Below are 12,570 nucleotides of genomic sequence, written 5' to 3' on the forward strand. Positions count from 1 at the left end.
TTCAGAAAACGAACTTTCAACATCAGAAATCATCTCCGCCAGCTTTAATTTTCCTACGCCTCTAACGTACGTATCTGTGAATAAATAAAAATTGTAAACAAAAATTTACACTCCACATATTAAATGAAACAATTATTAAGGTAGGCCTAAACAAGTTGTTTTAAGAGCCTAATATATAAGTATTAACTTACCTGCTGAACCAAATATTCGCACAACTTTGTGCAATTTCCAGGAAGCATCTGTGTTTTCTATACTAGAAATGGCCTTGTTTATCTTCAGCTGATTTGTGTAATTTGGCCATGCACAATGGGTAGATTCATCATTTAGCCAAGCTATTGGAACCAATTGTAATCCATCCTCAAACTATATTATTTTGTACATTTTCTCAAAAAATAGAATCCTGCAGAACATGATAAAATAACAATAATTACCATGTATGAATAACAGGAAACACAACAAAGTTATCTTTATATGGCATCTTCCATAACTTTCCTGCCAATTCATTTGCATGCCAGTAATGCAGTTTACCTTCATTCTTCACAACATGTATATTCAAATTTTGTGAGACACAAGGTGAGGAAAAAAGGTTATCCAATGAGACACATTTTTCACCAATTATGTAAATATTACCATTTACACATTCCGCAAAATTTACCAGCGAAACTATTGTGTTGTCTTTTAAAAGACAACAACTGTTTTTTTTATCACTAGAATCCAATTCAAACAACTCATTCACCAACTTCCTGTACTGTTTACTACACATGCCAACAAGTTCATCAACTATTGGCCCTCTGTTATGTATCATACAAAAACCAAAAGATTTTTTCTCTTTTGGAAACCATTCAATCAATTGTCTTTCTCTAAATCGTTCCGTTAGTTGTTCAAGTGGCTTTTCATTTTTTCTGAGCAATTTCTTGATACTAGACATATAGTTCTCAAATTTAAAAGCACTGAACTTATCTACTGAACCATAATGTTTCACATCTTCACAAATATGCAGAAGGTTATGCACATTGTGTGAAACTAATTCCTCACCACAGATCACCTCAAAAGAGGTCACAAAATGTTTTAATAGACTGTCTGCATAATCAATATAATTCCTGTGCTGTGATAATGTAGGACTTGCAAGTATTGTTATTGATACATGCAATGTCAAAATGTTCAAATACATGTCAGCTCTCAGAACATCTTTCAACAATAATGTACCAGTATACAATAAAAACTGCCTAAATTCAGTGGCTTTCCAATTTTTAACTTCAGCTAATGTTCTTGGTTTCCTAACAAATTCAATAGGTACAGTGTTTTGCAAGGACATAGACATGTTTGAAATATATTTTATTGCGTTTCCATTTAATCGCACAGAGAGGGGTCCTCCAATCCAAGGATAAATAAGTTTCCGCACAACTCCCAAACAAATAAGGTGCATGTAATCTAATGGGACACCTGAAACTAAACCAAAATTAGGAATTAATCCAAGTATAGTTTCTCCAAGATGATAATCTTCATACACATTCATTGCAAACTTCTCATCTGTTCTCAAATCCTTGTCTATTTCTTTCGGAAAACACACACGATTCTCAATGTATGTTCCTTCAGCAACACATTTTGTACAACTGTTATAACCATTGTGATTTTTAACTGATAGGACAAATGCCTTTGCAGGAGCATCACAAACAAGACCTGCCAGTTTTACTGATATGTTGTTTTCTTCAAAACTGAATCCTTTCGTAACTGCATCACTAATATCATTTACAAAATGCTGCAAAAATTCATTTGCATTCCCTGGTTTGCTTTTACCATAATATGCTCCTACAACATACACCAACGGTGAATTTAAATCACTGCAAAGAATTGGCCAAAGAGATTTTGAAGATGATTTAGATAGTGGAAGTCCATCTATATTTACTAATAAATTAATTTCAGCTGGCAACAACTTCGACATTTTTTTTTTGTTTCTGGCTATTGATTCCAATGCATGCATTAGTCCAAAGTGACAATACTGACCACCTTGTATATCAATAACGTCAGTGTTTCGTGGAGTTTTCAGAAGAGTTCGTGAATCTTTTGGTAAAGAAAAATGTGTATGTTTTTGCAGTATCGCTAAAAGACCATTTAGTGCATTGTGTGCAATATTAAACTGAAGTGCCCATGATGCTATTTCTTTTCTTATACCATAATTTTCTTCATTTTCAAAGTCACCTACAAACTGGTGTTCAGTATCACTGCCACAACCACCAACAACATAATCATCACTAGAACTGGAGTTCAATACAAAACAAGATTCTTCGAAGTTATCATTATAAAATTCAGACGAATGGATGGTATCACTAAAACTATCACCCACATTACAATAGGTATCTTGGCTCAGACCTACTACCTCTGCATTTGTTGCAGTATTAATACAACTTTGTGCTACAATATTAGTAGGACTATTGCTGCCAGCGCTACTCCCTGCTGAACTGAATTCTGCTCTTGAAAGTTGCAATCCTGCTGTTTCCTGAATACATCCAAGTTCTTCTTCTGTAATCTGCTGAACAAGCCTCCTTGAATGCCTTCTGCTGTAACTTAGTGGTGTTCTGTGTTTTCTTTTCCCCATACTGATATACTGCACACAAAATACAATGAATTATCAGATTAGTTGGGAAAAAAACACTCGGTGAGTAGTATATAATAGTATGTCCGGAAACAGGCTTCAGGCTGTGGATTGAAGATTGTCGGTCCGCCATCTTGGATTTGTGACGTCACGGCGGCAAAAATTCCTCAAAATTCCTCAAAATTGACTCAAAATGACTCAAAATTTCCCGTTTTAAGAAAAAATTTCCCGTTTTCGAGGGAAAAATTCCCGTTTCGAGGGAAAATTTCTCGTTTTATTCCTTAAAAATCCCAGCGGCTGAAAATTCCTAAAACTGGCTTAAGCATCCTTAACTCAAGCCAACGTTAAGCCATTTATAGGATTATGACGTCACCGTTGCAATTTCCGTTACGCCCGCCATCTTTAACTTTTTTATTACCTGATTTTAATGAAAAAATTTAAAATTTATAAAAAAATTAAATTAATAAAGTTATAATATATTTTTTATAAAAAATATACTTTTTAGACATGGAGTTCAGAGTCCTCGGTTCGAACCCGACGAGGTCAAAAAAAAAATTAAAAATGGCGACAGGCTCCTTCCACCACGGAAGTCACCTACAGACTAACCTACCACCACCAATAAGAAGGTCAACTAGTATGACATCATGTCCACCATCTTGAAATTTGGACGCCATCTTGAAAATCTTTATTTATTATCCGATTTTAATGAAAAAAATTCCAAAATTCATCAAAAAATTAACGTATTTGAATTCTGTTTGATTATATCGATGTACGTCCTTGGTTCGATTCCCGACGAGAGTAAACGGTCGATCCTTCCTCCATGAAAGCTACCTAGACTGATCTATCACCACCAATACCAAGGTATATATCGTCAACTGGTATGACATCATGTCCGCCATCTTGTCTTCATCCACTGGAGACCACCATCTTGTTTTCGTCTGCTAGAGTGTGCCGATATCATGTAGTATAATTATCTGGTCACCACACCTTTGACCTTGACCTTGAACTTTGACCTTGACCTTGAAATTTGACCTTGACCTTGAACTTTGACCTTGAAATTTGACTTTGACCTTGAAATTTGACCTTGACCTTGAAATTTGACCTTGACCTTGAAATTTGACCTTGACCTTGAACTTTGACCTTGACCTTTAAATTTGACATTGACCTTGAAATTTGACCTTGACCTTGAAATTTGATTTTGACCTTGAAATTTGTTTTTGACCTTGAAATTTTACTTTGTCCTTGAAATTTGACTTTGTCCTAGTCGACCATCATGGATCCGACATTTTATGTTCAGTACATGCTACCAGGAGCGACCACCTGCTGGAGTACACCATCTTGTGCGTGTACTCGTATTATAGAGTACATTTCCATCTGGTTAATTTTATTCTAACCCGCTACATTGCAGTAATCATTTATTACTGAGGTGCCTCCGCCATCTTGAAATTCGGACGCCATCTTGAAATCATGTAATTATTTAGCTAGAAATGCGGGAAAAATTCCAATAGTCTCCGAAAAAAAATCAATTAATTTACAAATTGAATCGATGGATCCCTGTCCACGGTTCGATTCTTGACCAGAGACAGTTGTAACTAATTATTAAATAAATGTTAGGTTCTGTTTTCCATTACCTTTCGCGGAGTTTATTAATCATTCACTCTACGAAAATCAACTCAAGTCATTATACCGGACCAACGAATTAAATCAGTGCCGATTAGCCTATTATGAAAGTCTAATTTTTCAATAATCTGAATAACATATAAGCCGTTCATGTACAAAGCCACACATATAGATCAATTGCCTTCAGTCCATGAGACCGAGTCATGTCATTATCAGACGTATAGGCTAGTCATTTCAGGACCACATGACCTTCGTAATCCATCGTCACATTTTTATACATTCTAAAGGACCAAGTAACCTTGTAAAATATTTTAGTAACACCAAGAGGTGATAAACTAGTAAATATTCAATCACTACATTTTGTACTACGCGCAATCAACAAAAAAGGAAGCACCAACAACGAAAAGACAGCACCACCAACGAAAAGAAAGCTCTTTTGGAAGCACCGACAACGAAAAGGCAGCACCGCCAACGTAAATACAGCACATTTGGAAGCACCGACAACGAAAAGACAGCAGTGACAACGAAAAGACAGAACATTTGGAAGCACCGACAACGAAAAGGCACCACATTTGGAAGCACCAACATCTAAAAGACAACACCGCCATCGAAAAGGCAGCACATTTTGGAAGCACCGACAACGAAAAGGCAGCACCGTCATCGTAAAGGCAAGACCGGGTCATGTCATATCAGACATATAGACCATGAACTCAGTACACACAGGAAAAAGGAATGTACACGCAGGAAAACGGAACGTACACGCTGGAAAACGGAATTTACACTCAGGAAAACGGAATGTACACGTAGGAAAACGGAATATACACACAGGAAAACGGAATTTACACTCAGGAAAACGGAACGTTCACGCAGAAAAACGGAATGTACACGCAGGAAAAACGGAACGTAAACGCAGGAAAACGGAAGGTACACGCAGGAAAATGGAACGTACACGCAGGAAAACGGAACGTACACGCAGGAAAACGGAATGTACACGCAGGAAAACGGAACGTACACGCAGGAAAACGGAACGTACACGCAGGAAAACGGAACGTACACGCAGGAAAAGGGAATGTACACGCAGGAAAACGGAACGTACACGCTGAAAAACGGAATTTACACTCAGGAAAACGGAATGTACACGTAGGAAAACGTAATATACACACAGGAAAACGGAATTTACACTCAGGAAAACGGAACGTACACGCAGGAAAAGGGAATGTACACGCAGGAAAACGGAACGTACACGCTGGAAAACGGAATTTACACTCAGGAAAACGGAATGTACACGTAGGAAAACGTAATATACACACAGGAAAACGGAATTTACACTCAGGAAAACGGAACGTTCACGCAGGAAAACGGAATGTACACGCAGGAAAACGGAATTTACACGCAGGAAAGCGGAACGTACACGCAGGAAAAACCAAACGTACATGCAGGAAAAACGGAACGTACACGCAGGAAAACGGAAGGTACACGCAGGAAAACGGAACGTACACGCAGGAAAACGGAAGGTACACGCAGGAAAACGGAACGTACACGCAGGAAAACGGAACGTACACGCAGGAAAACGGAACGTACACGCAGGAAACGGAACGTACACGCAGGAAACGGAATGATCACAGGCTCCAAAATTCATTGGCTCCAATATCCATTTACTCCAATATACATTGGCTCCAATATTCATTGGCTTCAATATTCATTGGCTCCATCAGTCATTGTCACCAACAGTCTTTTGGTTCTAAAAGCCTTTTGGCTCTAAATATATTTGGCTAGAATTATTCGAGTCTAAGAGACTATGAGGCCACATGGCTACGAGTCTAAAATGATCTAGATATTTACGAGTTATACACGGCTTGCGAGGCTAGAGCTACGAAGCTTCTAGTTCACAAGTTTACGTGACTGCGAGGATACAGGACTACTAGTCTAAATGAGTACTTGACTACGAAGCTACTCGTCTACAAGGCTCCAATTGCAGCATCTGTCTTCGTCAGAATTTTCTCTCTTGCTCCAACTGCACCACCACCATTATGTTATAAGATTACATGGATACTTGCTTACGTAGCTTCAAGTCTACGTGGCTCCAATGTATCATGACTACGCGACTTCAAGCAATGAGGTTACGAGACTACGTGAATACAAATCTTCAAGTTTACGAGACTGCGAGGCTACAGAGCTACGAAGCCTCTAGAAAAAGAGTTTACGTGACTGCGAGGATAGAGGTCATCAAGTCTACATGAGTACTTGACTACGAAGTTACTCATCTACAAGGCTCCAGTTGCCGTATCTGTCTTCGACGGAATTTTCTCTTTTGTTCCATCTGCACCACCAGCATTATGTTATAAGATTACAAAGCTACTTGCCTACGTAGCTTTAAGTCTACGAGGCTCCATTACATCATGTCTACGCGACTACGAGCCATGAGGTTACGAGACTACGTGACTACGAATCTTCAAGTTGACGAGACTGCGAGGCTACAGATCTACGAAGCCTCTAGAAAACGAGTTTACGTGTCTGCATGGATACAGGAATACAAGTCTACAAGGCTACAATTACTACATTTGTCTTCGACGGAATTTTCTCTTTTACTACATCTGCTCCATCACCATTATGTTATAAGATTACAAGGCTACTTGCTTACATAGCTTCAAGTCTACGAGGCTCCAATGCATCATGACTACGAGACTACGTGCCATGAGGTTACGAGACTATGCGATTGCAAGTCTTCAAGGTTACGTGACCCCGAGGCTATAGGACTACCAAGCTTCCAGAACGTATGGTTACGAGACTGCATGACTAATTGGCGGCGCGGCTACGAAACTTCATGCCTCTAACTGACTACAATAGCACTATTCAGTGGTGAGAGTTAATTTATCTCATGCAAAGGTACTTGCTGCAAGTAGTTCCGCTTTTCAACATCAGATGACGTCACGTGTTGCTTGCAGGTAAATAATATTTCTTATATGCGGGATGCTCACTATCGATCGCATAAGAATGATGGCTTCGTTAGTCTCCAAGGAGAAGGAAGTTCGTCCTTCCTGCTAGTGCTTCTCAGATTTCTCACGGTCCACCATCTTGGATTGCAACGTTACGGCGACCATCTTTGATGGGTGTGACCTTGACCTTTGACCGAAACCGCAGGAATGATCGCAAGCACTCGGATTAATCATCAAAATATTGTTAAGAATAATCAGGAGCACACGGAGAAAACCATCACAATATTGATAAGAATAATCAGAAGCACACGGAGAAAAACGACACATGTTTTCTTTGATATCATAAAATTACAGGAAAAAAAATTTAAAAATAAAAATAAATTAATAAAAAAATTAAAAAAATTAAAAAATACATAAACTGATTCTGCTAGCTTGTAAACTTATCATTGTTGAGCAAAGATAGAGTTTTAGTACAAGCCTGTATTTTATGTATTTATTATTTTTTTTAATTTTTTTATTAATTTATTTTTATTTTTAAATTTTTTTCCCTGTAATTTTATGATATCAAAGAAAACATGTGTCGTTTTTCTCCGTGTGCTTCTGATTATTCTTATCAATATTGTGATGGTTTTCTCCGTGTGCTCCTGATTATTCTTAACAATATTTTGATGATTAATCCGAGTGCTTGCGATCATTCCTGCGGTTTCGGTCAAAGGTCAAAGTCACACCCATCAAAGATGGTCGCCGTAACGTCGCAATCCAAGATGGTGGACCGTGAGAAATCTGAGAAGCACTAGCAGGAAGGACGAACTTCCTTCTCCTTGGAGACTAACGAAGCCATACTTCTTATGCGATCGATAGTGAGCATCCCGCATATAAGAAATATTATTTACCTGCAATCAACACTTGACGTCATCTGATGTTGAAAAGCGGAACTACTTGCAGCAAGTACCTTTGCATGAGATAAATTAACTCTCACCACTGAATAGTGCTATTGTAGTCAGTTAGAGGCATGAAGTTTCGTAGCCGCGCCGCCAATTAGTCATGCAGTCTCGTAACCATACGTTCTGGAAGCTTGGTATCCCTATAGCCTCGGGGTCACGTAACCTTGAAGACTTGCAATCGCATAGTCTCGTAACCTCATGGCACGTAGTCTCGTAGTCATGATGCATTGGAGCCTCGTAGACTTGAAGCTACGTAAGCAAGTAGCCTTGTAATCTTATAACATAATGGTGATGGAGCAGATGTAGTAAAAGAGAAAATTCCGTCGAAGACAAATGTAGTAATTGTAGCCTTGTAGACTTGTATTCCTGTATCCATGCAGACACGTAAACTCGTTTTCTAGAGGCTTCGTAGATCTGTAGCCTCGCAGTCTCGTCAACTTGAAGATTCATAGTCACGTAGTCTCGTAACCTCATGGCTCGTAGTCGCGTAGACATGATGTAATGGAGCCTCGTAGACTTGAAGCTACGTAGGCAAGTAGCTTTGTAATCTTATAACATAATGCTGGTGGTGCAGATGGAACAAAATAGAAAATTCCGTCGAAGACAGATACGGCAACTGGAGCCTTGTAGATGAGTAGCTTCGTAGTCAAGTACTCATGTAGACTTGATGACCTCTATCCTCGCAGTCACGTAAACTCTTTTTCTAGAGGCTTCGTAGCTCTGTAGCCTCGCAGTCTCGTAAACTTGAAGATTTGTATTCACGTAGTCTCGTAACCTCATTGCTTGAAGTCGCGTAGTCATGATACATTGGAGCCACGTAGACTTGAAGCTACGTAAGCAAGTATCCATGTAATCTTATAACATAATGGTGGTGGTGCAGTTGGAGCAAGAGAGAAAATTCTGACGAAGACAGATGCTGCAATTGGAGCCTTGTAGACGAGTAGCTTCGTAGTCAAGTACTCATGTAGACTAGTAGTCCTGTATCCTCGCAGTCACGTAAACTTGTGAACTAGAAGCTTCGTAGCTCTAGCCTCGCAAGCCGTGTATAACTCGTAAATATCTAGATCATTTTAGACTCGTAGCCATGTGGCCTCATAGTCTCTTAGACTCGAAGAATTCTAGCCAAATATATTTAGAGCCAAAAGACTTTTGGAACCAAAAGACTGTTGGTGACAATGACTCATGGAGCCAATGAATATTGAAGCCAATGAATATTGCAGTCAATGTATATTGGAGTAAATGAATATTGGAGCCAATGAATTTTGGAGCCTGTGATCATTCCGTTTCCTGCGTGTACGTTCCGTTTCCTGTGTGTTCGTTTCGTTTTTCCTGCGTGTACGTTCCGTTTGCCTGCGTGTACATTCCGTTTTCCTGCGTGTTAGTTCCGTTTTCCTGCGTGTACGTTCCGTTTTCCTACGTGTACATTCCGTTTTCCTGAGTGTAAATTCCGTTTTCCAGCGTGTACGTTCCGTTTTCCTGCGTGTACATTCCCTTTTCCTGCGTGTACGTTCCGTTTTCCTGCGTGTACGTTCCGTTTTCCTGCGTGTACGTTCCGTTTTCCTGCGTGTACGTTCCGTTTTCCTGCGTGTACCTTCCGTTTTCCTGCGTGTACGTTCCGTTTTTTCTGCGTGTACCTTCCGTTTTTCCTGCGTGTACGTTCCGTTTTTCCTGCGTGTACGTTCCGCTTTCCTGCGTGTAAAATCCGTTTTCCTGCATGTACATTCCGTTTTCCTGCGTGAACGTTCCGTTTTCCTGAGTGTAAATTCCGTTTTCCTGTGTGTATATTCCATTTTCCTACGTGTGCATTCCGTTTTCCTGAGTGTAAATTCCGTTTTCCAGCGTGTACGTTCCGTTTTCCTGCGTGTACATTCCTTTTTCCTGTGTGTACTGAGTTCATGGTCTATATGTCTGATATTGACATGACCCGGTCTTGCGGTCCGTGCCTTTACGATGACCGTGCTGCCTTTTCGTTGTCGGTGCTTCCAAAATGTGCTGCCTTTTCGATGGCGGTGTTGTCTTTTAGATGTTGGTGCTTCCAAATGTTCTGTCTTTTCGTTGTCACTGCTGTCTTTTCGTTGTCGGTGCTTCCAAATGTGCTGTATTTACGTTGGCGGTGCTGCCTTTTCGTTGTCGGTGCTTCCAAATGAGCTGTCTTTTCGTTGGTGGTGCTGTCTTTTCGTTGTTGGTGCTTCCTTTTTTGTTGATTGCGCGTAGTACAAAATGTAGTGATTGAATATTTACTAGTTTATCACCTCTTGGTGTTACTAAAATATTTTACAAGGTTACTTGGTCCTTTAGAATGTATAAAAATGTGACGATGGATTACGAAGGTCATGTGGTCCTGAAATGACTAGCCTATACGTCTCATAATGACATGACTCGGTCTCATGGACTGAAGGCAATTGATCTATATGTGTGGCTTTGTACATGGACGGCTTTAATGTTATTCAGATTATTGAAAAATTAGACTTTCATAATAGGCTAATCGGCACTGATTTAATTCGTTGGTCCGGTATAATGACTTGAGTTGATTTTCGTAGAGTGAATGATTAATAAACTCCGCGAAAGGTAATGGAAAACAGAACCTAACATTTATTTAATAATTAGTTACAACTGTCTCTGGTCAAGAATCGAACCGTGGACAGGGATCCATCGATTCAATTTGTAAATTAATTGATTTTTTTTCGGAGACTATTGGAATTTTTCCCGCATTTCTAGCTAAATAATTACATGATTTCAAGATGGCGTCCGAATTTCAAGATGGCGGAGGCACCTCGGTAATAAATGATTACTGCAATGTAGCGGGTTAGAATAAAATTAACCAGATGGAAATGTACTCTATAATACGAGTACACGCACAAGATGGTGTACTCCAGCAGGTGGTCGCTCCTGGTAGCATGTACTGAACATAAAATGTCGGATCCATGATGGTCGACTAGGACAAAGTCAAATTTCAAGGACAAAGTAAAATTTCAAGGTCAAAGTCAAATTTCAAGGTCAAGGTCAGATTTCAAGGTCAAGGTCAAATTTCAAGGCCAAGGTCAAAGTCAAATTTTAAGGTCAAGGTCAAATTGCAAGGTCAAGGTCAAAGTTCAAGGTCAAGGTCAAAGTTCAAGGTCAAGGTCAAATTTCAAGGTCAAGGTCAAGTTTCAAGGTCAAGGTCAAATTTCAAGGTCAAAGTTCAATGTCAAGTTTCAAGGTCAAGGTCAAAGTTCAAGGTCAAGGTCAAAGGTGTGGTGACCAGATAATTATACTACATGATATCGGCACACTCTAGCAGACGAAAACAAGATGGTGGTCTCCAGTGGATGAAGACAAGATGGCGGACATGATGTCATACCAGTTGACGATATATACCTTGGTATTGGTGGTGATAGATCAGTCTAGGTAGCTTTCATGGAGGAAGGATCGACCAATTACTCTCGTCGGGAATCGAACCAAGGACGTACATCGATATAATCAAATAGAATTCAAATACGTTAATTTTTTGATGAATTTTGGAATTTTTTTCATTAAAATCGGATAATAAATAAAGATTTTCAAGATGGCGTCCAAATTTCAAGATGGTGGACATGATGTCATACTAGTTGACCTTCTTATTGGTGGTGGTAGGTTAGTCTGTAGGTGACTTCCGTGGTGGAAGGAGCCTGTCGCCATTTTTAATTTTTTTTTGACCCCGTCGGGTTCGAACCGAGGACTCTGAACTCCATGTCTAAAAAGTATATTTTTTATAAAAAATATATTAAAATTTTATTAATTTAATTTTTTTATAAATTTTAAATTTTTTCATTAAAATCAGGTAATAAAAAAGTTAAAGATGGCGGGCGTAACGGAAATTGCAACGGTGACGTCATAATCCTATAAATGGCTTAACGTTGGCTTGAGTTAAGGATGCTTAAGCCATTTTTAGGAATTTTCAGCCGCTGGGATTTTTAAGGAATAAAACGAGAAATTTTCCCTCGAAACGGGAATTTTTCCCTCGAAAACGTGAAATTTTTTCTTAAAACGGGAAATTTTGAGTCATTTTGAGTCAATTTTGAGGAATTTTGAGGAATTTTTGCCGCCGTGACGTCACAAATCCAAGATGGCGGACCGACAATCTTCAATCCACAGCCTGAAGCCTGTTTCCGGACATACTATTATATACTACTTCGGTGGCTTTCCATTACTTAAATGTAAATACAATAGGTGACAACAAAGATACAATATTACCGTATTTTACCTATGGTGGAATGATACACTTTGCCTGAGCAGGGTTCAATTTAATGTATACAACCTAAGGTTCAAAAAAGTACATATTTATATACTAATGTAAAATGAGCTGTAGGTACTTATGCAATTAAGTTTTCCTATAAGAAGCATTGAACATTAATGGGTCAATATACAAAAAATAATAGTAAAACCCCAAAAAATTGATACAAAAGTTTTATAAATTGAATTTGGCTAAATAATATAGCAAAATTGTAATTTCCTGTGG

Source organism: Bacillus rossius, chromosome 2, assembly GCF_032445375.1.
Source record: "Bacillus rossius redtenbacheri isolate Brsri chromosome 2, Brsri_v3, whole genome shotgun sequence".
Lineage (NCBI taxonomy): Eukaryota > Metazoa > Arthropoda > Insecta > Phasmatodea > Bacillidae > Bacillus > Bacillus rossius.